General features: G+C 42.4%; 1 protein-coding gene across 1 annotated transcript in view; it reads left to right on the top strand.

Annotated features, from left to right (window-relative positions):
* The first annotated feature begins 1,134 nt into the window (after positions 1-1,134).
* Positions 1,135-26,616, top strand: part of TEC (tec protein tyrosine kinase) — a 77,665-nt gene continuing 52,183 nt past the window's right edge. The window contains exon 1 of the mRNA XM_075261605.1: positions 1,135-1,240. The gene's annotated coding sequence lies outside the window, so the exon portion shown is untranslated. The remainder of the gene's footprint in view (positions 1,241-26,616) is intronic.

The raw sequence follows: 26,616 nt of genomic DNA, 5'->3' as shown, positions 1-26,616 counted from the left end.
TCTTTTGCCGGCTTCCTATTGGTCTTCTTCCGGCTTGAGGTCTTCAAATCCCGCGCCTGCGTAATATTGCTTCCCTCCGGAGCACTACTGTGCAGGCTCACTTGCCAGTTCCTGTAGAACTACACAAGCGTACTGCACGCTCGTGAACTGCCATTAAGTAAAATGGCGAGTGAGCCTGTGCAGTAGCGCTCCAGAGGGAAGCGCTACTACGTAGGCGCGGGATTTGAAGACCTCAAGCCGGAAGAAGAGACGGGACCAGAGGGCATCGCTCCAAGAAAAAAGAAGAGGTAGGCGTGCCCGAAGATGACGTCACATCGTGCATCACCGCCCCCAGTGCACGTTCGGTAAGTTTTGCATATATGTTTTTATGCTTTTATTTAAAAACGGGACCGGGGGTTAATATAACATTTACGGTGCCTGAATAGCCTTTTTAAAGGCTATTCACGCATTTGTGGGGCTCTATTAGCATAATTTTGCTGATAGAGCCCCTTTAAAAGCCACATTTTATGTAAGTCCGGAGAGGGAACGGTCTTCTATTAAACTGATCTATTATAATAAATATGTTGGTCTGAGGGGTCTCTGGCCCATCCAGCTCCACCTACAGTCACATAGTGAGGCAGGTATCCTAAGAGGGCCTCTTCATAAATCTGCTGCAGGTCTTGGCATTGGCCATCATGGCCCGAAAGAAGGAGGACAAGATAATATTCCACATTGGGACCTCAGGGTGAAGTATGAATTTGTTTGCTGGTAACTTGAAACAAACCTGACACTAGTTCATTGGTAATTTTTTGTAACTTGTGACTACAGCATGTCGCCATACATTTGGTGTCAGTCATAGGGTAGGGCGCTAGGTGTCGCTGCTGCCGCAGTCCCGCACAGTCCAGCTCATTCCCCTGTGCACCTGTTCCTGTGCCCAGACACTGCACTCATATAACACCATGCACCATACCCTGAGCCATGGCACAAGCTAGGACCAAGTGACCTGAAGTTTGGTGGCAGTGTGCCCGGGCTCACAAGGTCACATGACTGGAAATTTGCCCCTGAAATATACATTTTTCGTTTCCTAATAGGGCGGGACTGCAGGTTTCGTCATGAGGAGCCTGGAAGCTCACACTTCCGCTGCTGCAGCTCTGAAATAGCAGCGGAGGGGTGCGGGTGGCAGCACTTATTGCCCCCCTGTATGCCAAGGTGTCTCTGGGGCCAGTGCAAGGTGCAGTGACGTCACAGGAGTCCGGGCAAGGTACAGTGACATCATCAGCACTGCTGTAGACAGTTTGGGGCTAGTAGTGCAGGACTAATGTGGGGACAGAAACATCCATAACAGGGACTGGTGGAAATGTGGCAGGGAATGTGTTACAAGAAGCAGCTGCAGACTCTTTATATTGTTCTGAGCTTGTGACTAACAGGATCAGTTATTGTGTGATACATCTGTAGCTAGAGGTGTTATCCAGGCACAGTACATTGCTGGGATCGGTAGTCCTCCCAGTATATCTTGTGATGGACCAGAGGTGAATTCCAAAAAGTTATTCACATCTGCACATGGGTTTCCGTTCTGGGGGTCCCTCCAAATGGAAATCTTATCTGCACAAAAAAGCGGTTACTTTAGGAAGATCCCATAGACTATAATGGGGTCCGTGTGGTTACTTCCAGAGCTTTTCTCTCCACATTTCTCATTCGGAGATGGGAACGGAATCCCCGAATGCAGATGAACTGGACCTAAGGCTGTAGTCGCACAACTAGAATTCACGGCTAAGGCAACATTCACCTCTGTGGCAAAATCTCCAAATTTTCAATGGGTCCATGAAAAAAAAAAAAACAGATGCCACATGGGATGCCATGATCTGTGGAATCAATTTGGTTCCTGATCAGGATTGTCCAGGATAACTTCTTATAGAAACAGCGCCACACTTATGCACATGTTATGTGAGGTATTGCAGCTAAAGCTTCATTTTAGTCAATGGGACTGAATTGTAATACCACATACCATCTGTGGACATGTGTGGCGCTGTTTCTAAAAGAAAGCCAGGTGTTTGTAATGCTAGACAAGCTCTGCTCAAACGTTCGCAGGGTAACAAATCTGCTTTTATATCTGGTGGACGGCATCTGTGATATTGTATGGAGGTATTTTTGTGGCATCTGCAGACAACATCTAAGCGTATGACTTTGCGAGGTAACTGCGGCAGGCATACTGGCGGCTTCTGTGCTTGTCACTTTTTAGGGATCTGTGGTAAGTAATGTGCAGGGCAGGGGTCAGCAACCTTTGGCACTACAGCTGCTGTGACACTACAACTCCCAGCATGGTCCATTCACTTTAATGGGAGTTCCAGATCAAGTGTGCATGCTCTGCATAGTTTCACAACAGCTGTAGTGCCTATGCTTGCTGACCCTGCTATAGGGGCATGTATAGTTGTCGCTCTCTGTAGTAGGCGCTTATAAGTACATCTGAATTCACAATACTATAAGGGCACAGCCTCATTTTCTGGTATCTTAAGAAGCCAGGTGTTTTATAAATACAATGTTTCTGTTTTGTTGCACCTTTGCCGAGTATATTTGCTTGTGTTTGATGCTTTCTGGTGATGAGTCCTATAAAGGAGCTTATGAGAAGGGTGCTAGAAAGTGATGCCATACTGCCTACGCCAAGTGTATATTCTGCACCTCACTGAATGAGTTTTGACAGTTCTACACTAATACAGTATATAGGACTTGACCCAAAATTTCATACATCTTTCTGCTACTTGTATCCGACTGTGTTAGATTCTTTGATGCGGACAATGCAGGTGCTGGGTTGTCTTTCTCTGCCTTTCATAGCTACCAAAATGGAAAGTCACAGCTGGATGGGGTTAACTGCCAAATGCCTGGACCCTTTCCAGTCTATGGCTAGGATCTTAGTGCTCCACTTCCACTAATGTTAGATATTACGCCTCCTCGATCACATCTGCATTTGTATTCCGTACGGGGGAGTCCGCATACCAAACGAAATTGCAAGCGCTGTACAGTAAAAGAACACGGATCCCCATAGACTATAACGGGGTCCGTGTGCTTGCCTCCAGATCTCCGCACGGACCACGAGGACAAGAAAGTAGTTCACAACCTACTTTCCTGTCTGCATGATCCGTGCGGGCAGCGCGTGGCAAGCACACAGACCCCATTATTGTCTATGGGGATCCGTGTGCTTTTACTGTACACTGCTTGCATTTGCGTTTGGTATTTTGTTTGGGGGGGTCCCCATGCGGATCCCCCGAATGGATTACGAAACGCACAAGTGAACCAACCCTGACAGAAATCGGGGGTCCTTTTGACAAGATTCTCATGGGCAAAATGCTTCTGTATGACATAGACCTTATTATAGCCACAAATCTATTCCTGTCCAAGTTTCTAATGGCCTGAATTTACAGCATCATTGAAGAGGTTGTCCCATGAAAAGCATCCTATCTAAACTGTTAGTTTATGTGGATTTAAGACTTTTCCTATGTACATTGCTTCATCAAAACTGCTTTGTTTGGCTGCTATCTTAATTTATTCACTTCATTGTTGACACTGTGTTTCTATGGCCATTGGGCTTATCTGCTCATTTCCTAAGTGATATAGCCGCCTACTCTCAGGGGGGGAGGGAGTGGCTGACAAGCAACAGAGCTCCTCAGATAGGGAAGGGGGGAGGTGAGAGCTCTAGGATTACTGTTCTGTCTATCTTCAGCCTTTCCACTTATCAGTCGGTTTAATTGAATTTGGCTGATAAGGGCTGAGATAAAGAGTTCATTACCTCTGTATGTAATGCAAGCTGACTCAAATCCAGCTCTACTACATCAGTTTTCACATCATACTACTGTGGTAATGCATTTACAACCAATCCCTCATTACTGACTGCAAACATAGATAGCAGAGCAAGTGAAACCCCGCCCACCAATGTGCCAAGAAATCCAGGAAGTGAAGAGAGCACAGAGCCCTGCAGGCTGTAGAACAAGAGTTATGGGAATACTCCTTTAATGCTGGCTATAATATCGTCCATATAGTGCAGATGTATTATGGCTGTTTTGTTTTGAGAGCATTTTTCTCCTTTATCGAGGTTAAAATAGCTACTGTATATGCAATTTTGTATTTATGTGAAACAGTTCCAGAACCATTCTCTATAGCTAACATGGGTCATGACAAAGAACAGCTATAGTATGCCATAGGTTTTGTCAAACTGTTTTGATCTTGTAGGACCAGAGAACTGATAGCAGAACAATAGATACCAATAAAAAATACCAATGCAATACAATATGATATCAACAACAATAGATACCATTAGCAATGCTGAGACAAGGAGGAAGAGGGGACAAGTTATATTTCTTAACACCCTTTCAACATGGGGGACATACTTTATTAAGGGTAAGTTCACACAGGTTTTTTTGAGGGGACCTCAGGTTTCGGTCCAAAAAACAGGTAGCCGCGACTGAATGCCAGTGCACTGCAGCGGCTTCCAGCCGCGCACAATGAATGGGCCTAGTCAGGAGTGTCTTCACGTTGAATTGCGAATCGAAATGGCCTGAGGAATGAGCATCTCGCTTCTGTTTCCATGAGCCGGATACTGCCTCAAAATCCTGACCAAAAAACCCTGTGAGCTTTGCTGCCATACACAACAAGTTTTACAACCCACCATTGTTAAAGAGGACCTTTCACTGCCTCCACCACCTCCCCCTCTTGTCGGAATTTTTTCTGTACCCCCACCACCCTAAAGCAGTGATTGTTGTTAGTAGTTAGTAATGTTCTCTATGGTCAGGTGGGCGGTCCCTGTCTGTCTGCTCCTATCTAGGACCGCCCATCTGACAGTAGAGAGCATGATATTATGTAAACTAACAGATATGATTGCTCAGGCAGGGTGGGGACTAGAGAAAAAAATTCCACCTTTGCCAGAATCCGTGAAATGGCAGCTATTAAAGGGTGTAAAGAGATTGTGGGGATGGTGAAAGTTCTTTAAATGAATGCAGTATCCTAGTATAATGTTTAGAATATTTGATGTTCCTTATGACATACATAGGATCCAGTATCATTTTTGTTATTTCCCATATTGCATGGCCATTACCTCATTTCCTGAATTCTCAGTATCATGTGTAACCTGTCAATTTGCCATGTGTTCTGCTAGGAAGTTATGAATGTACGACACAGTAAAATTACATACCATATTGGGCTCTGTATATATCCATTGTTCTTCTTCATTGGCACAAAACAATATATAAATACATAAATACCGGAAAAACTGGATCTATTTAATAAAAAAACAGGAACGGAGCCCGACAGAGCTAGTTGTCTATAGTAGGGTCTATTGTGTTTCTATTGGGAAAGCAGACGTTTCACAGGACAAAATACGGCAGCGTGCACTATACTATGGAGAAGTCCTTGTTGACAATCTGTGTCATTTCCACAATGTTAGGAGCATGCCGCAGACCTGAAAATCTTCAGTAATGTTTGATTTTATATGTGAAATTCTTCTGCTATATGTTGAAGGTTTCTGAATTTTTTTTTTCCTTAATGTAAATTTGGCAAATGGTTCTTTCCTTCTGCACTAAAGATACATCACTTTGTTCCTTCTGCGCTCCCCTTGCCACTTTTTTGCAAAAGTTTATGGAGCACGGGGAAAAGCATGGCAAATGTACTACACTGTCTACCAATAAGTGTTTGGACACCCATGCAAATGAAGAGGTGGAGATATGATCTGGGAGTGTGTCTCCTGGTATGGACCCTTGGTCCCAGTGAATGGTAAACTCAACGCCGACGCCTCTTGCACTATTTTAGATAACAGTGAGCTTCCTACATTATGGCGGTTCTATGGGTCGGACCAATGTTACTTCCAGGATGACGACACCAGCTGTCATGTAGTCAGGTCTACCATGGCTTGGTACAGTGACAATCAGGTTAGCCGACTGGACTGGACTGGCCAGAGCCCAGACTTGAACCCTATCAAGCACCTCTTGGACGAGTTGGATCGCCGAACTAAGGGGTGCAGCAGTCGTCCAAAATCAGTGAAATAACTTGCCGTATATACTCGAGTATAAGCCGAGTTTTTCAGCACAGTTTTTGTGCTGAAAAAATGCTCCTTGGTTTATAATCGAGTCAATACAGTAATTGAAAATGGCACATGTCTGGTCCGCAGTGAAAGACATCTGTGGGAGGGCGCTGGAGCAGCGACAGGTGGTCAGTGAGGCATCGCTGCCTCCAGGACCACCCCAAGATGTTTCCAGAGCATCTTCTCTGCCTTGGAAACATCTTAAGGCAGCCCTGGAGACAGCGTTGCCTCACCGACCACCTATCTGCAGCAGTGCTGTTCCAGCGGCCTCCCACAGATGTCTTTTACTGCGGACCAGTTAAATTACCACTCGAGCCAATACGGTAATTGACTCGACCTTATTGACTCGGCTACAGCGGACCTCCGCTCCAGTCCCGGCCCCCTTCCCCGGCTACATCACACGCCACACGTGGCCACGTTAGCTCAGGCCCGCACCCGGTGTGTGTCAATGTCTTTTCAGACCCCTGAGTATAATAATCGGAGCCCCAGGGGAGGTGAGAGAACATAATAAACACTGATACTCACCTCTCCGGGATCCGATGTTAATCCTAGCCAGCTTCAGGCCTATATGGTAATATCCCAGACGTCACGTGGTCTGGGATATTACCATATAGGCCCAAAGCCTGTGGTAGTAGTAATAGCCTGTTACTGCTAGCACAGGCTTTGGGCCTGTACGGCAACAAGCTGCTACTGCTACCATAAGTCTTTGGGCCTATAAGGTAATATCCCAGACCACGTGACATCTGGGATATTACTGTATAGGCCTGAAGCCGGCTAGGATTAACATGAGCACAGACAGAATGTCATGCATTTCCCCCCTCGGCTTATACTCAAGTCAATATGTTTTCCCCGTTTTTGTGGTAAAATTAGGGGGTCGGCTTATATTCGGGTCGACTTATACTCGAATATATACGGTAGCTGTCTTCTCCAAGCCGAATGGAATAAAATCCCACTAGCCGTCATACAAGGACTTGTGGAAAACCCCGGAGGGTTGAGGATGTAATTACTGTTCTTGGAGGCTCTACCAACTATTGAATATGAATGAATGTTTCTATTCTACCACAGGTGTCCAAATACGTAAGGGTAGACAGTGTATAATAATAATACAAATTTACCTCACACCAGCCGGGGACTTTATGAAAGGGCTAGTTCACACGGGGGCAAGGAGGCGGATTTTAACAGCGGATTTCGCCTCAAAATCCGCCTCCATACAATGGTGGTCTATGGAGACCACTAGCATTCTCCATAAGACCTGCCCTTTCTTCAGCAACCTCCGGAGTCAGCCCATTCATTTGAGCCGACTCCAGAGGGGAAAACCGCAACGGTCATGGCAGGCGGGTTTTGACCCAAGAGTGACGCGGCACTCTCGGTGCCAAAATCCGCCCCCCGTGTGAACGAGCCCTAAGACTGTCCTATACAATGCCTGCCTTACTAAATACAATCCAGTGTGCTATGCAGATGAGATAGAAATCCTATTACATGAATATGTGCTGTCCTCTAACAGTTTCTGGCACCTAGAACAGCTGATCTGTGTGGGATCTGGGTGTCGGAACCTGACCAATCACATACATGACCTGTGGATAGGTGATTATGGAAATTTGAATCGGGGCCAGAATTCTCCTTTATAAGACGGGAATACCTCTTTAGGGTTAAACTTTGTGTTGTATCCTAAATCTATGCAGACGACAAAGTGCTTGGACATTATTTCCTCAAAGTGACTTTGCTATAACAGGAAGTACTTTTTTTAGTATTTACAACAAAAGCCATCATTCTCTTTGCTACAACTTCCTCCATCATAAGTCACCAGCTCGTGCTATGAAGAGTCAGGGTTTATACATTTGTCATTATTACAAATGGCCTTTCATATCATGGCTAATACCTAAACGTTAAAGGGTTTTTGCCACGAAAATGATCTATCTTCTGACTGATCGGTGGAGGTGTGACCGCCGTGACCCCATGATCCTGAAAACAGCCAGGCTGAATATAGTTGTGCCTGTGCAGGATGGGACGCATTGAGGTGAATGGGACGACAGAGATGGTCATCTGATGTTCTTTATTTCCTGGATTGGTCATTAACAGGAAATAAACTTTTTTCACAAGTTCTTCACATTTTGCTTTAACGTAGCTTCTTCCGTTACTAATTCCATTTACCTTCAAAATGAACTGTGTCATTTTAATATGAATATTTATGTAGATGGCGTAACACAGCACGTCTCTATAGGGTTGAGAACATAGAACTGCTATCTACATGTATCTCCTTCTCTTAGGCCCTGTTCACATTTGCGTTCGGTAATCCGCATGGGGACCCCTCTGAATGGAATACTGAACACATTGACAAGCGGTGAAGTTATGAAAGCACACGGACCCCTAGACTATAATGGGGTCCGTGTGTCTTCCTCATGGTGTCCACATAGAACATGTGGACAGAAAAGTACTTCATGATCTACTTTCCTGTCCACATGACTCATGCGGAGATTGTGTGGAAAGAACAAGGATCCCATTATAGTCTATGAGGTCCATGTGCTTTCACTGCTTACCGCTTGTCAATGCGTTCGGTAGTCCGTTCAGGGGGCCCCCATGCGGATTACCGAATGCAGATGTGAACCAGGCATTACGTTCAGATGCATTCTGTATCCAGGTTAACAATAACCTGTTTGCTCAGGGCTATATATTGTATATTCGGAGTAACATACATTCTGTGTGATACCGTATTAACATGTTAATGCATGAATACAGGCTATCTATTTGTGATCTGCAAGATGCCTGAAACTGGTACTCTTCAGTCCAGAGGGCTGTATTCTTTTTTGGTGGGAAGGAGGGCAGTGGTGCTTACTTCTATCGTCTAGAACTATATTCTCAAGTACCGTATATACTCGAGTATAAGCCAACCCGAGTATAAGCCGAGGCCCCTAATTTTACCACAAAAAAACTGGGAAAACTTATTGACTCGAGTAAATAGCCTTAGTAGTGTTTGAATTACCGTATATACTCCAGTATAAGCCGACCCCCCCCCCCCCCCCCCTAATTTTACCTAAAAAAACTGGGAAAACGTATTGACTCGAGTATAAGCCGAGGGGGGAAATGCAGCAGCTACTGGAAAATATCAAAAATTAAAATGCAGTAGTTGCTGGGGAAGGGGAGGGGGTGTTTTTGGTTGTCTGTCTGCCCCTTCCCTGAGCTTGAGGACTGTTCCCCCCCCCCCCCCCCACTTGGAATTCAGCCTGGCTGAATATAGGGTATCTGCAGTGCTCCTATTAACCCCTTCCCCATGGGACATGAGCACTGCAGATCCCCTATATTCAGTAGACACAGGGATACCTAATGTGTTTGTGTTTCACAGTCATTTTCTACTTTTGTATGTATTCTAGGGAAAAAGGGATTTACAACTTTTTTTATTTATTTTAGTTTTTTATTTTATATTTTTTAAAGCTTCTTTTTTTTTCACTATTCTATGGGAGATTCTATACATTATTATTGCGGCTGGTCATAAGACCCCCCCCCCCCCCCCCCCAAAAAAAAAAAAAAAAAAAAAAAAGTTGCCCCCCAAAAAATTTGGTATAAATGATGTGGGGAAATGTATGAAGTGTCATTTATGGGGTTATGAAAACTGGCGTTAATAATACCAGTCTTCATAAATGTGCCCCCTTTTGTTTAGGCTTTTAGTAAAACGGAACTGATTATTTGTACTACCATCAAACTAACAACACCAAGATCTTGCGATTAACCTGTTGGGTGCAGACAGGAAGGGATTAAAGGGGAAATAATAAAGCCGTCCAGTTTGATTATGTACCATAAAGGGTTCTGCTATTACATTGGCATTATCAAATTTGCACAGATGGCCCATGTGATCTGACTGTTCATCAGTTGGGTATGGAGTGGGAAGAATTTTATGACCCTGTGAACGAAGAATTTTATGACGAAGAGACTTTGGAGCTCTGTATCAGAAAACCTGAGCTTTGGACCCTTCAAGGGTTTTCTTTATGGACCCATAACATCACCTAGGACATTCTGAATAGAGAACTGCTAAAAATGATGTAAAACGAGATTTACACCTGTCTTGGAAACTCGGCTAAAATCAGTGGAAAGAAAAGTCATACACGGAGGATTTTTCTCTCTGTTGGTTTCAGTATATACAGTAACAGTACAGTATATACAGTGACACCCGGCGGACTTTGTTATAGTCTATACCAGGGGTAGGCTACTTTTTTTGTACAGCGTACCGATTTTAATAAAAAAAAATCAAAAAGGAGATCCTCCGAGTGCCGCGCACCTACACTAAAGTCCTATAAGAACCAAATACTGAACAGTGTGTACACAAAAACAAGAGGATACAACTGTATATTACTACATCCCCTAACCAATTTGATTGGCCCTAACCACATTTGTGTCCTTACCCTATCACAGAACCACAAAAAAACAGAAGGCAAGGATGACACCTTATTCTTAGAAGAAGTACACAACAATCAAGAAGTTATACCAATTACTTTATTATGTATCATAAATAACATCAATGAAGGACATACGTAGAAAAATTGCAAGTACAAGGAATTTTTAAAAAGTAGGTTACCAAGATGGAATAAGATCCCTGTTAATGGTGTAGCACACCATCAAAATGAGCCAATGATTAAAAGTTCAAGTGGTATATAAAGGCTAGTGCAAAGCCAGCATACAAATGTAACTTGAAGCCAGCACAGATGTAAATATTGTATACCGCTATTATATATATAATGAAAAACACCAATGTTCAATAATTGTCAAAATACCCTAACATGGGACACTGATTGTATCTAAAAACAGTACTAGCTGTCAGGTATAGACAAAGAAATAGGATAAATCAAAGCTTACCCATGTTAGTGGTGTAGCACAAACCGAGCAGGGACCGGTACCTACTTTACTATACAGAAAACTGTCAAAGCTGAGTTCTTTGTTCTTCACTAAGCAATACTAACTTTTAACAGTATATAACTGCTTAAATTTAAAGAAGAATCCCTTAACTTAAAGAGGACCTTTCATCAGATTTGGCACAGGCAGTTCTATATACTGCTGGAAAGCCAACAGTGCGCTGAATTCAGCGCACTATCGGCTTTCCTGATCTGTGCCCCGGGTAAAGCGCTATCGGTCTCGGTACCATAGCGCTTTACAATCAGAAGGGCATTCCTGACAGTCAGTTTCGTTTCTCATATAAAAATATGAATGAAAAGCAATCAGAATATCAGACATTGCCCAAAATAGTCTAAATAAAAATTACATCTGACTGCGCAAAAAAAAAAAATAAGATGCCTTAAGTAGCCTCATACACAAATATATTTTAAAAAAGTTCCAGTTGCCAGACAATGGCGACTCCAATAAAATGTTTTTTTTTTTTTTTTTTGTAAAGTTTGGAATTTTTATTAAGGGGTTAAAATGTGAAAAGTAAAAAAATTAAAATTTTGGTAACCCCAGGATTATACCAACCAATAGAATGTAGTTGACCTGTGATTTTGTCTGCCCAGTGAATGCCATAAAAATAAAGCCCGTAAGAAAGTTGCAGTTTTTCTCCAATTCCAACCAATTCAGAATTTTTTTCCAGTTTCCGAGTGCATTGTATGGAATATTAAATGGAACTATTACAGAGTACAATGTGTCCCCCCTGCCAACATTAAGCCCTCTTATGGCTCTGAATGGAAAAATCCAAAGTTATCTAAAGTTAAAAATTAAAATTGAAGGGGTTAGGTATGGTGGGAAGGGGTCAGGTATGGTGAGAAGGGGTTAGGTATGGTGAGAAGGGGTTAGGTATGGTGGGAAGGGGTTAGGTATGGTGGGAAGGGGTTAGGCATGGTGGGAAGGGGTTAGGCATGGTGGGAAGGGGTTAGGTATGGTGGGAAGGGGTCAGGTATGGTGAGAAGGGGTTAGGTATGGTGAGAAGGGGTTAGGTATGGTGGGAAGGGGTTACGCATGGTGGGAAGGGGTTACGCATGGTGGGAAGGGGTTAGGCATGGTGGGAAGGGGTTAGGCATGGTGGGAAGGGGTCAGGTATGGTGAGAAGGGGTTAGGTATGGTGGGAAGGGGTTAGGCATGGTGGGAAGGGGTTAGGCATGGTGGGAAGGGGTTAGGCATGGTGGGAAGGGGTCAGGTATGGTGAGAAGGGGTTAGGTATGGTGGGAAGGGGTTAGGTATGGTGGGAAGGGGTTACGCATGGTGGGAAGGGGTTAGGTATGGTGGGAAGGGGTTAGGCATGGTGGGAAGGGGTTAGGCATGGTGGGAAGGGGTTAGGCATGGTGGGAAGGGGTTAGGCATGGTGGGAAGGGGTTAGGCATGGTGGGAAGGGGTTAGGCATGGTGGGAAGGGGTCAGGCATGGTGGGAAGGGGTCAGGTATGGTGGGAAGGGGTCAGGTATGGTGAGAAGGGGTTAGGTATGGTGGGAAGGGGTTAGGCATGGTGGGAAGGGGTTAGGCATGGTGGGAAGGGGTCAGGTATGGTGGGAAGGGGTCAGGTATGGTGGGAAGGGGTCAGGTATGGTGGGAAGGGGTCAGGTATGGTGGGAAGGGGTCAGGCATGGTGGGAAGGGGTTAGGCATGGTGGGAAGGGGTTAGGCATGGTGGGAAGGGGTTAGGTATGGAGCACATGACCTTTATACTGTATATTGAGTCAGTTTACTCTAAGTATGAGATAGAAAGAGACTTCTGACTTTTGCTCTAATGTTTTGTAGGCGAGTTACCAGTTACTGTAGACCTTCGTATTGACCTGTTAATAGCAAATCTTAGTGAGCTGAACACATTCAGTGTCATATGTAAAACTACAAAGAGTCTAAGAAAAAAAAAATGTTCCTTTGAAACATTCTTATTTATCATCAATCCTACTGAACGTAATAAAGACAACACAAAGAGAAAAATAGAACAAAAATTCTTGCTGTCTCCACTGATGCCCAAAATAGGTATTCTGCGAATGCGGAAGGATCAAGATAAAAATCTTGTTATCATTTACATCTTCATGTTATTCACATTCATTTCCTCACTTTTATTTCTTCATCGATGAGATTTTATAGGCTGAATTCACAGGCAGAACATTTGTTGCAGAAATGTTTGCAGAAATCCATGTGCTTACTTTCCTACCACCCCAGATTCAGACGAATGGAACTAATTTTCAGTCGCAGAAATTTATGCAACAAAATCTGTTCCGTGCGTATCTTCAATGGATAAAGTGGTATGGGGATGAGACTGAAAGTAAAGTTCCGCTTTTGATAACCATTGGAGATAGAATTATTAATTATGAAATCTTTTCATCTTTGTATATTTATGTGATACTAGCCTCTGTCCGTGACTTCATCTGCATGTTGTTGGCGTCGATGATCCGCCTATATTCAGCAAATTGCTGCCGTTGATGGCTTTCTTGCACCGGCGTTTCAGCAGCTCTTAAGCTGTCCTGCTGCTGAACTTGTTCCTCACGACTATGTGTTCTGGCATCTTAGCAGCTCACTGGGACGCCATATAATGAACATGTTGTTGGCATTGATAATCCGCCTTCTCCAGCATTTGGCAGCTTTCAAGCTGGCCTGCTGCTGAACTCATTCCTCGCACTGTGCCCGTATTGTTGCGGCATCTCAGCAGCTCTCTGGGAAGCCGTATAATGAATATGTTGTTGGCTTCAATGATCCCCCTCAGCTCTGTTTTAGAAGAACTCTGTGACTTCTGGCTACCTTCATAGCTCTCATTGTTTTAGAATTTTGCGACAAATTAGATTTTGTTTTTCCTCGGCATGTTTAAAGAGGACCTTTCATCAGATTGGGCACAGGCAGTTTTATATACTGCTGGAAAGCTGACAGTGCGCTGAATTCAGTGCACTATTGGCTTTCCCGATCTGTGCCCGGTGTAAAGCCCTATCGGTCCTGGGACCGTAGTGCTTTAGTGTCAGAAGGGCGTTTCTGACAGTTAGCCAGGGACGCCCTTCTGCCCAGCAGCGCCAGCAGTATATAAAACTGCATGTGCCCGATCTGATGAAACGTCCTCTTTAAAAGAAGCAAACTATCAATTTGGATTAAAGGGGTTTTCCCATCCAGTGTGTCAGCATGCTGCCTGGAGCAGATGAAATAATATGCAAATGCATGTACACAATGGACTGAGGGTTAGCTAAGTGTTTAAATACAGAGATAACAGACCTGGCTTTATCAGAACCTGATATGAGCTGCTGCAAGAGCAGTTTAATATAGTATGTGAATATAAATTCATAACAGTAGTGAAGCCATGTTATTTACCTGGATAAAAAGTAGCCTATGTTTTAATCAAGGTTACAAACTATCTATGTGCCATAATAATATTAGTAGGATATCTTTGTACTATTTAATGTATAAGCCTAGGTTCCACGAGTCAGATCTTCTGATCCGTCAAGGATCAGAACAATGGACTGACAAACTAACTGGAAAATTAATATAAAGGAAGTATGCTGACGGAGCACAATAAGTCTGCATCAACATTCACTGGAATGTGAAATACAAAACGCACAGTTTTTTTTTCTTGTTTACTTTCAGTGGCAGTTAAAGGTCCTGTACACACATTTTTATCTTCCATCAAGAATATTATCAAAAAAAGATGGAAAAAAGTAAATGAGTGAATGACGACAGATGCAGGCAGGGTGTGCGTCAGTCGTTATATTAGGTTTCCAGTCTGTTGTTCTGATCCTATGATTGATCAGAACAGCAGACTGATGTGAACTTAGTTTAAGTATCTTACTTATTTTTACTATTGTGTAGGGAGGTGTTTGGTGAACAGTTCAGTAATATACTTTATTAACATATTTTACTTCCCTCCTTTTCTAGCTAAGCATTGCCAGGGAGAGTCTGTCCCCTACATCTGTTCACAGTCTATTACCCCTGTATACAATTACTTGCATGCTGATGTCACCACTAAATCATTTCTGTAATCCTTCCTTTCCTTACTGTGGAAACATCAAAAACCTTTATCACCAATCTGATTTACTCTGGACTTGTCTACTGTAACTCTATAAACTACACTGACTGCACCCAGACTCCTCATTCAGTGCACTGGCTGCGTATTCATTTTAGAATACAGTATAACCTCATCATTCTCATCAGTAAAGCGCTGCACCTCCCTATATCTCCACTCTTCTCTTTGACTATCCGTGCACTCCATTCTGCCAGTGACCTAAGACTAAAATCCTCTATAACCAGAATCTCCCACTTCTGTCTTCAAGACTTTTCCCAAGTTGCACCCGTTGTCTGGGATGCGCTACCCCGGGCCATCCAGTTTCCACAGTTAATGCATGCCCAAACACTTTGTATCTGTACATACAAGGACACATGCTGGTGACCGACCAACACAGCTTTATTTATTTGTGTTACCTTATCTCATTAAAAAATGCAGCACTGGATCAGCACATTTCCCCCATGTATCACCCCCTACCGCATACATTGTGAGCAGGACCCTCACTCCTATTCTGTGAATTGATTTCTTACTCTGTAATGTCTCATTTTGTTTGTACATGAGCCCTTTAATTTGCCAAGTGCTGTGGAAAATGTTGGTTGTATATAGATAACAATGTACTAATATTATTATTACTGACTGTGTCTAACCAGTCTATACAGATGTAGCAGTTGCCAAAGGGGTTACTATAAATACATGTACATCTGGTTTTATACCATGTACCGTATATACCCGAGTATAAGCCGACCCAAATATAAGCCGAGGCCCCTAATTTTACCACAAAAACCTGGGAAAACTTATTGACTCGAGTATAAGCCGAGGGGGGGAAATGCAGCAGCTACTGGAAAATTTCAAAAATTAAAATGGTCGGAGTTTTTGGGTGCAGTAGTTGCTGGGGAAGGGGAGGGGGTGTTTTGGTTGTCTGTCTGCCCCTTCCCTGAGCTTGAGGACTGTTTTTTTTTTTTCCCCCCACTTGGAATTCAGTCTGGCTGTATATAGGGGATCTGCAGTGCTCCTATTAACCCCTTCAGAACGGAACAGGAGCACTGCAGATCCCCTATATTCAGTAGACACAGGGATACCTAATGTGTTTGTGTGTCACAGTCATTTCCTACTTTTATATGTATTCTAGGGAAAGGAGGGATTTACAACTTTTATTTATTTTATTTTTTTATATTTTTTTAAAGCTCCCCCCCCCCCCCACTATTTTATGGGAGATTCTATATATCACTATTGCGGCTGGTCATAGACCCCCCCCCCCCCCCGGCTTGAGTATAAGCCGAGGGGGGCTTTTTCAGCACAAAAACTGTGCTGAAAAATTCGGCTTATACTCGAGTATATATGGTAGATCCCAGTTTTAGCTATATGAAAAAAAGAAAAGAAAAAAAGCTGTCACTAGTTACGAATGGTCGGGAATGATTTTTTTATATGCAGCACATTTTTATCTAGTGACATCTCATTATTATTTGCAGCTAGAATGTGATGCTTGGCGCCTATGAACTACTGTGTGGGGTGGTATAAAACTGCAGATACAGCAATTTAAAGAGGCTCTATCATTAGGAAAAGTCATTTTTAGATAAGCACATCTCTGCATAGGCTTTAGAAAGACTATTCCACACCTACCTTTAGTATGTAAATTGCCTCAGTAGTGTTTGAATTAGTCCGTTTTTACTCATATGTTATTAAGCTTAGACTGTGCACTGGAAGTGTCTGTGTGCACTGTCTGCTCTATGTGTATGTATAGCAGAGACGAGTCATCAGCACAGCAGCCTCTGCTATACATACACATAGAGCAGACAGTGCACACAGACAATTCCGGTGCACGGTGGAAGCATATGTATAAAAACAGACTTATTCCAAATCTACTGAGGCAATCTACATACTATAGGTAGGTGTGGAATAGCCTTTGTAAAGGCTATGCAAGGATGTGCTTATCTAAAAATGACTCTTCCCAATGATCGAGCCCCTTTAAAGGGACCCTAAACCTTTAAATCTAAGGCTAAAAACAAAAATATGCATGATCTAGTTCATCTCTAGTTATGGCTGCCAGATTGGAGTCGAGAATAATTTTTTCCCCCTGAAATGGGGCAATTGGCATAAGCCTCATGGGTTTTTTGTTTGTCTTCCTCTGGATCAATACTATAGGGGATTGTAGGGTTATAGGTTGGACATGATGTACTGATGTCTTCATCCAACCTCATCTACTATGTAACTATGATTTGGTTTATGTTATGTGGGGGATTCCTTCCAACAAAATGGCTGCATTCATTGGAGGAATATGGAACTGATTTTGTGACCCATAATCAACTCCAAATACTGTCCTGAGCCTCCCATTGTATTGCCAATTTGAGGGAACAGGACAGATCTTCCATGGCAAGTGTTATAGAAATTCAGATCACCAAAAAATCTAAGGAGTAAGGCTGGTCTTACACGGCCGGAATGTAAGTCCGCAAATGGTCCGCAATTGAGGGTTTTCAATTGTGGACACATATTCAATGCGGCGTCTTACACCACCGGATATTTTATCCGTGGTGTGGCCGGGCCGCAACCGTGGTCCGCAATTTATACAACATGTCCGTAATGGCCGTGAATTGCAGCACTGCATGGACTCGCCCATAGAACTGTATGGGCGAGTGCGGCAGGACACGGATGTCTGCGGAGTCTGTTGCTGATCAGCGACTTGTGGACCGTACATTCAATACGGTCGTGTAAGACCAGCCAAAGTAGTAGGAAATGATGGGGTGGACAGGCAAGCGGTGTCACCTTTCTTTGTAACCCTGAATGCAGTGATTATGACATGACTGCTGTGAAGTGATCTCTACAGAATAGGAAGTGTCAACCTAGTGAGTCCCCAGAGAGGTTTGTGTTACCTGAATCAATCAGTGTTTTCCCCTTATGAATCAGCTCCTAGGCCTGTGTCCTAGTCATTTCTGTTACAGGCTGCTCTATGCATTGCATGAGTGATCAGACCCATTGATGATTTAGACCCCTAGAGGGTCTAAAAATTACAGTTTAAAAAAAAATTAAATTAAAAAAAATTCAACCGACCCCCCCCCCCTCTTTCCCTAGAACACATGTAAAAGTACAAAAAAAAAAAAAGTAAAACACATACGCATTAAGTATCTCTGTCCCCAAAAACGTTGGAAAAAAAACAGGAAGTAATGAACAGCTGGTTTTTTTTTCACTATTTCATCTCCCATAAGTTTGTGTTTTTTTTTTGTTTTTTTTGTTTTTTTTTTATAGGGGTAAAACAAAAAACAAAACAAAAAAAAACCTGTATAATTTTGGCATCCCCAGAATAATACCATTATAGAACACAATTTATCCCGCCATCTTTAAGCCCTCATACTATACTGTGAACAGAAATTTTTTTAAAAAAGTTATGGGGTTTGGTAGGCAGGGAGTCGAAAATTGAAAAATGCCTGAGGGAGGAAGGGGTTAAAACTGAAAAACATATTAAGAGCTAAGAAATGAAAACTTTCTGTTGGCTTTCCGTATGTCTTTTTTTTTTTTTTTTTGCAAGACGCAAAAACATAGTCTACAAAGCCATTGCATCCTGTAAAACAAGCAAACACTGGCGGAGAGAAGGTCACAGTCCAAAGTTTAAAGTGAATGGATCTGTCACAGAATATATGTCTGGTATTTCAACATGATGTGAACAAAGTCATAGCCAAATAGTATGATTTTTATTAATTATTCAAAATGGTTAAAAAAAAATAAAAAAATAAATATATATGTATATATAGATGGATAGAACATCTGGCCAGAATTGTACTACTATGTGAGCAGGGCAAACCTATGGGGGATAAAGTCTAGTCAGGGAGAATAATGGTAATTCCCAGTGTGTGTGTGGGATATATATATATATATATATATATATATATATATATATATATATATATATATATATATACACTGTATAGATATGTATATTGTATTGCCCTTTGGTGCTTTTTTTTTTTTTTTTTTAGTTATATTTGCTTTATTCATTAGGTTTTACAGTGGGCACCTGGTCATAAGAAAACTTAGAAAACTGATCATTGACTTTTGTAGAAGAGTGTTGTGGGTAGGCTGTGTGTCATGTGCAGCGGATTTTGTATAGGGTAGTGTTGTGAGCATGCTCTTGCTCTGTTTCATGTATAGTGAATCTTGTACGGGGGATTGTTGTGAGCATGCTCTGTTATGTACAGTGGAACCTCTGTGGAAGAGTGTTATGGGTATGCTTTGTGTCATGTGCAGCAGATTTTGTATAGGGGAGTGTTGTGAGCATGCTCTTGCTCTGTTTCATGTATAGTGAATCTTGTACGGGGGATTGTTGTGAGCATGCTCTGTTATGTACAGTGGAACCTCTGTGGAAGAGTGTTATGGGTATGCTTTGTGTCATGTGCAGCAGATTTTGTATAGGGGAGTGTTGTGAGCATGCTCTTGCTCTGTTTCATGTATAGTGAATCTTGTACGGAGGATTGTTGTGAGCATGCTCTGTTATGTACAGTGGAACCTCTGTGGAAGAGTGTTATGGGTATGCTTTGTGTCATGTGCAGCAGATTTTGTACAGGGGATTGTTGTGAGCATGCTCTGTGTTATGTACTGTGGAACCTCTGTGGAAGAGTGTTGTGGGTATGCTCTGTGTCATGTGCAGTGAATCTTGTATAGGGAAGTGTTGTAAACGATGCAACAAAGTACATAAAAGGAATGTATATGCTATATGAATGATGTGCTTAAAAGATACTCATGCCTCAAAAGAAAATTCCTCAGAAGCAATTAATAACTAGTTATCATTTTGGGAAGTGACAATGAAAAACTAAAAAAAAAAATAATCAGGCATCACTAAGTATGAAACTAGATTGCATCCTCAGGGGGTTACAGGTATGCCCACACGAGACCTCTATACCTTATGTGTCGACATCCACAGCAAACTCCTGACAATTTGCTATTTTCTTCTTTCCTATTTTCCTGTTTTTTTTTTAAATAATCAAACGAATTTCAAAAGTGAATAAATTCTCAGGCTTCAATTTCAGATTTTTCTGCAGCATTGGATAAGATTTAAGGTTTACATATCAGCCACTTTGTAGGTGCTGCCCCTACATTTACATATCCAGCAAGTAAACGTGTCATGTGAACATACCCTATGGGGAAATACCATTCAGAACTGGTCTACTTAACTTATTCCACAGAAAAGCAAACGTGCCCTGGCTTAAGGTGGGGTAACATGCAATCAATTCAGCGCACCGATTAAGGCGTCGTTCAATGAAGAGGTGATGCTAGTGAGAACCTAGCGTCAATGATTGAAGGTCTAAAAACCGACATAACTGCTGTGGTTGTAACTTCCATGTGGCCCAAAAGCTGGGGCGGTCTGCAGGTCACTCTTACTACACTAAGGTTAGTTAAACTCCTTTAATCTTCTTTCTGATTTAATTTTTAGCTGTGACCACTGGTGCACTGGAGTGAGAAGATCTGTGATACATAGCCTTCCACTGTCAGAAAGGAGAGCATTAACCCATTGATGGCAAAAATAGCAAATATAGAGAAGGCTGTGGCACAAGAGAGGAAGCGATTACTATATGGGGGCCACCGGCAGGATGGGAATTGGGGGATGTTTTTGTGCACAGATGTGTTGTGAAGGGTCTTAACATGTTGTGAAGGATAAACCTACCAATAGAAATGCCAACGACTGAAAAATCTGATTTCCTTCTGCCTTAGTGAATGGCATGGCAAGTTTCAGGTGTGCATTAGAGCTTAATGCATTGTGTATAGGATTGCTGGAGATGGCCTCGTTCCTACAGTGCAGTTATTATGTACTAGCCTCTGCCTGCGACTTCATCTGCGGGTTGTTGGAGTGGATGATCCACCTATATTCAGCAAATTGCTGACGTCGATGGTTTGCCTACTCCAGCGTTTTGGCAGCTCTTAAACTGTCCTGCTGCTGAACTTGTTCCTCGCGCTGTGCCTGTGATTGTTCCAGCATCTCAGTAGCTCGCTGGGATGCCATATAATGAGTGTGTTGTTGGCGTCGATGATCCGCCTGCTCCGGCGTTTCGGCAGCTTTCAAGTTGGCCTGGCACTGAAGTTGTTCTTCGCACCGTGGCTGTAATTGTTCCGGCATCTCAGCAGCTCGCTGGGACCCCATATAATGAGCGTGTTGTTGGCATCGATGATCCCCCTGAGCTCCGCTTGAGGAGAACTCTGTGACTTCTGGCTACCTTCATAGCTCTCGTTGTTTGAGACAAATTAGAGTTTCTTTTTCCCGGCATATTTAAAATTGACAAACTGCCAATTTGGATGAAAGGTGTTTGCCCATGTCAGTTTGTCAGCACTGCCTGGAGCAGATCAGATAATATGCAAATGCATGTACACAATCCATGGAGGGTTAGTGTGTGTTTACACAGAGAGATAACAGCCCTGGGACCTGAGATAAGCTGCTGCAGGAGCAGTGTATATAGTATGTGAACATAAATTCATAATAGTAATGAAGCCATGTCCCGGTATAAAAAGCAGCCATGTTTTAATCGAGGTTACAAACTATCTATGTGCCAAATTTCATTCAAATCCAGAATGAATGACAGCAAGCAGAGATCTAGAAAACTGTTAGGCATTGATGTAGAAAGTATATTGGAAAATTGTACAACTTTTTATTACACAAACAATTTGTCTCAATATTTGGCTGAGAGTGGCCACCCCTTTAAGAATTAATTTTTGGATTGAAGATATATATATATATATATATATATATATATATATATATATACACACACACACACACCATATACTGTTAGTGTTACCGTACATTCTCAAAATCACAGATAATATCGGAACTTTTTTCTTTTCTTGTATTCTTTAGAAAAGACCACCAAACATATACCGTAATGTCTTTGAAATCACTTTTCTTGAGAAGTCTTGTATGATGGTGCGTATTGTTCCTCAGAGTCACATGAAAGTATTGAATTTAGAGAATTGTGGACACGGATGACTTACACATCCTGTTATATTGTCACACCCTGCATCTGTTGTGATGCTCGCGCTTCATTCATTGATATAAAAGTAGTAATGTATGTTTGCTCAGTCTTCTGTCTGTATGGTTGTGCAGTGATACATCTCCGCTCACCCATTATGTAACTAGGATGGGGCCACCTAGAACAAACGCTGCAGCATTAGGGCCCCTTCACACGGAGGATACGCTGGCTGATTATGAACCTGTAACACGTTCCGAATCAGCGGCGTTTAAAACAGATCCCATTGCTTTCTATGGGAGCCGGCATGCGTGCGCCCCCTATAGAAATGAATGGAAAAAAGCAGCCCATTCATTTCTATGGGGGGCGCACGTATGCCGGCTCCCATAGCAAGCAGTGGGATCTGTTTTAAACGCCGTTGATTCGGAACGTTTACACATATACGTATTCTCCGTGTGAAGGGGGCCTTACTGTCAGGTTACAGGTCACTGTGTGGCCACACTGGTCCAGTGGTCTTTGTTGTCTGTCCTACAGTGATGACAGTCGGTGGCTTCAGTGGTCACATGTCAACCAAACTCCTGGCACTACTGATGACAGCAGTTGACTACAGTAGTCACTAGTACAGTGTGCAATTCTGCAATTCTGTCAGATAATACTCATTCCAAAAAATGATTGCAATCACAAATTCTTTGGTATTATTATCTTCATTTAATTTGTCTTTAATGGAAAACCACAAAAAGAATTGTCATAAAGCCAAATTGGATATAATTCCACACCAAACATAAAAAGGGGGTGGACAAAAGTATTGGCACTGTTTGAAAAATCATGTGATGCTTCTCTAATTTGTGTAATTAACAGCACCTGTTACTTCCCTGAGGCACCTAACAGGTGGTGGCAATAACTAAATCACTCTTGCAGCCAGTTGAAATGGATTAAAGTTTACTCAACCTCTGTCCTGTGTCCTTGTGTGACCACATTGAGCATGGAGAAAAGAAAGAAGACCAAAGAACTGTCTGAGGACTTGAGAAGCAAAATTGTGAGGAAGCATGAGCAATCTCAAGGCTACAAGTCCATCTCCAAAGACCTGAATGTTCCTGTGTCTACCGTGTGCAGTGTCATCAAGAAGTGTAAAGCCCATGGCCCTGTGGCTAACCTCCCTAGATGTGGACGGAAAAGAAAAATTGACAAGAGATTTCAACGCAAGATTGTGCGGATGGTGGATAAAGAACCTCGACTAACATCCAAACAAGTTCAAGCTGCCCTGCAGTCCGAGGGTACAACAGTGTCACCCCGTACTATCCAGCGTCAGTGTCTGAATGAGAAGGGACTGTATGGTAGGAGACCCAGGAAGACCCCACTTCTTACCCAGAGACAGAAAAAAGCCAGGCTGGAGTTTGCCAAAACTTACCTGAGAAAGCCAAAAACGTTTTGGAAGAATGTTCTCTGGTCAGATGAGACAAAAGTAGGAAAAGGCATCAACATAGAGTTTACAGGAAAAAAAAGAGGCCTTCAAAGAAAAGAACACGGTCCCTACAGTCAAACATGGCGGAGGTTCCCTGATGTTTTGGGGTTGCTTTGCTGCCTCTGGCACTGGACTGCTTGACCGTGTGCATGGCATTATGAAGTCTGAAGACGACCAACACATTGTGCAGCATAATGTAGGGCCCAGTGTGAGAAAGCTGGGTCTCCCTCAGAGGTCAGGGGTCTTCCTGCAGGACAATGACCCAAAACACACTTCAGGTCAGCACTAGAAAATGGTGGTGAGAGAAAGCCCTGGAGACTTGTAAAGTGGCAGCAATGAGTCCAGCCCTGAATCCCATAGAACACCTGTGGGGGAGGGGGAGAGATCTCTTGGTGGCAGTTTGGAGAAGGCCCCCTTCACATCTTAGGGGGGACCTGGAGCAGTTTGCCAAAGAAGAATGGTCGAAAATTCCAGCAGAGCCTTGTAAGAAACTCATTGCTGGTTAGCGGAAGCGTTTGTGCGCAGTTATTGTGTCTAAAGGTTGTGCTACCAAGTATTGGGCTGAGGGGGCCAATACTTTTGTCCGTCCCATTTTTTGGAGTTTTGTGTAAAATGATCAATGATTTAACTTTTTTTTTTTTTTTTTTTTTTTTTTTTTTTTTTCATTTTTCAAATAAATGAAGATATTACCAAAGAGTTTGTGCTTGCAATCATTTTCTGGAAGAACACGAGTATTATCTGACAGACTTCCAGGGGTGCCAATACTTTTGGCCAACACTGTATAGATACTTCATGAGCTTACTGTTGCCCCTGTAGAATATGGCTACCTAGTGCAGATACTGACCTATTCATGTCCAAGCAAGTTACATCTCCGTGCCTCTCCTTTCTATATCCAGTCGTTGTAGACAGGTCGTGCTGCTTCTAGACACCTCGGTGCCCATAGTATCTATAGAACCTGTTTTTCTGGTCCGGCATTCTTTCTGTGAAAGGATTATAACATAACTACAATAATTGCTGATGCTTTTTGCGCTAGTGTTCGCGAGCTAGCAATACATGTCTGACTGTCCACCGCCTGCAGAATGAACACCTAACAGGTCAGAAGAGACTCACACAGTATGTAGCATGTGCTATTATAGGAGTATTTGTTATCTATTGTTGTTATACATCTTTATAGTTTATTTGTATGGTATAGTTATCAGTATGAACGTCTTAAAATTCCAGTCTCCTTTCTCCATTACTCCTTTTCCCCTTCAGTTTGAGAACTTTCTGTAGATTTACAAGGTCCTTGTGCATATGGCTAAACATGAATGGTCACATATACAGTGTGTATATGTGTGTATATATATATATATATATATATATATATATATATATATATATATATATATATGTGTATATATATGTATATATATATATATATATATATATATATATAGTTCAGATTTCCCCTGTTCTGGTGGTCTCTTGCAAGTAATGTTGCACTTGACCTACTGTATGTCTGCAGCCCTGATCTCTGCATTGATGATACATCATCACTAGCCATTGAGTGAAAAGGGATCCTGTGTTTTTTCATGATTTTGGAAAAATCTTGACATCCCTCAATGTTTAGAAACAATTTTAGTAGACACTGGCAAAGAAACTGTATGGTAGTGCATGGAGCCTCCTTGGGCACTGACATATAGACACTAGAATCATATATGCCTCTGTATGGAATTGGAGCCATATGGAGGTATAGTACAAGGCAGATGTTACTGCTGTGTCTGGAGAATGTTTAGAATTTCATTTTTATTTTGGACCATTGTGTGGTCTCACTATATGAAACTGCATTATTGCCTTTGACGTGAGACATCTTATCAGGTCACTTTGGCTCTGTCTATCAGGACTGTGAACTCAGAGTCAAATCGATATTGGACTAGTACAAGTGATCCCTGGGGCTCTGAAACATATGAAAGGTATTGTTTTATCATGCTAACAGCATCTATGGAAGCTGCTTAAAGTACCAGGGGTCTAGTGATAGACTCCCCTTAGCAGCTGTTAATAGGCGCCGCTCCACTGATTCCAGTACAGTTGGTATTTTTTAGCATTGTTAGCATTTTTTCACAGTCTTGATGTACGAAGATAATTTACTATCAGGTTGCTCTAGTTTAATTCCTTCCAGTGACGCAGTCACTATTACCTGAATTTCTTGAAAGTAAACTTGTTTCTCTAATTTATAATGGGGCATAAACTATTCTTTTTTGTCATGAATTCACAGTGAAGGCAGACAAGGACAGTCTGAGTACAATCTACAGGCGGCCATACACATCAGATGAATACTAGCCAATAGTCTAATGGTGGGGAATGTCATGACTATCCCCTGACTGCTAACAATGGGTAAGGAAGGGTCAGACATGTTGGACTTGAGCAGGCTGAATTCTTTAGTACTTGGGTTGTATAAAAATAAAACCAACATTGTTACTTTCTCCTGGAGACAGTGCCACATTTGTGCATGGGTTGTGCCTGGTATTGCAGCTCAGCTCCATTAAAGTGAAAAGCAGACTAGTTTTTGTTATCCTGGTACAACCCCTTTAAGATGTTTTGCTGTCATCTCTGTATTTGGAGACTTGTTCTCTTCAGCAGGATCAGACCTCGTATTGTTATCTAGCGGTTCCCTTACACTGACTGCAGAGAAAGCTGCTACTTCTACTGACTACTGGTTATCTCAGGCGAAATATGAAGAGGAAATCCTTCCACTCCCCTTATCACAGTTTACAGTCTTTCTTCTGGGTGCCAATTCATCATATGGTTATTTTAGAACAATAGGGAGCAACGTCAGTTTACACGGGATATTATTAACTGGACAAGTGGGAGATGTTAAACTTCTCAGTTCTTGCGCCTGGAAAATAAACATGGTCTTAAGATTAACAATAGAGATGACTGATGTGAATTCAATAGAATAGAACGAAATCACAAGAACAACGCTTCTCAGTGGAGCCGGATCAGGACCATGTGAAAATTGGCAGGGTCATTTCTAAGCCCCCCTCCCCCCCTCTACTTTCCATAACTGGCTATTTCTTTGACTGACCCTTCAACCTGACATTACTACTGTAGTTGTATATAACTCTGCTTGCAACCACAATATCTGTTTTTTACTGTTGCTTGGGTCAGCAATATAAACTGTCTTGTAGCACTTGGGGACCCCTTGAACAGAATACCGAATGCATTGACAAGCGGTGACCGATGAAAGCACATGGACCCCATAGACTATAA

The sequence above is a fragment of the Leptodactylus fuscus genome, chromosome 1, assembly GCF_031893055.1.
Source record: "Leptodactylus fuscus isolate aLepFus1 chromosome 1, aLepFus1.hap2, whole genome shotgun sequence".
NCBI lineage: Eukaryota > Metazoa > Chordata > Amphibia > Anura > Leptodactylidae > Leptodactylus > Leptodactylus fuscus.
Note: the sequence above shows the minus strand (reverse complement) of the source record. Positions and strands in the feature narration are given on the sequence as shown.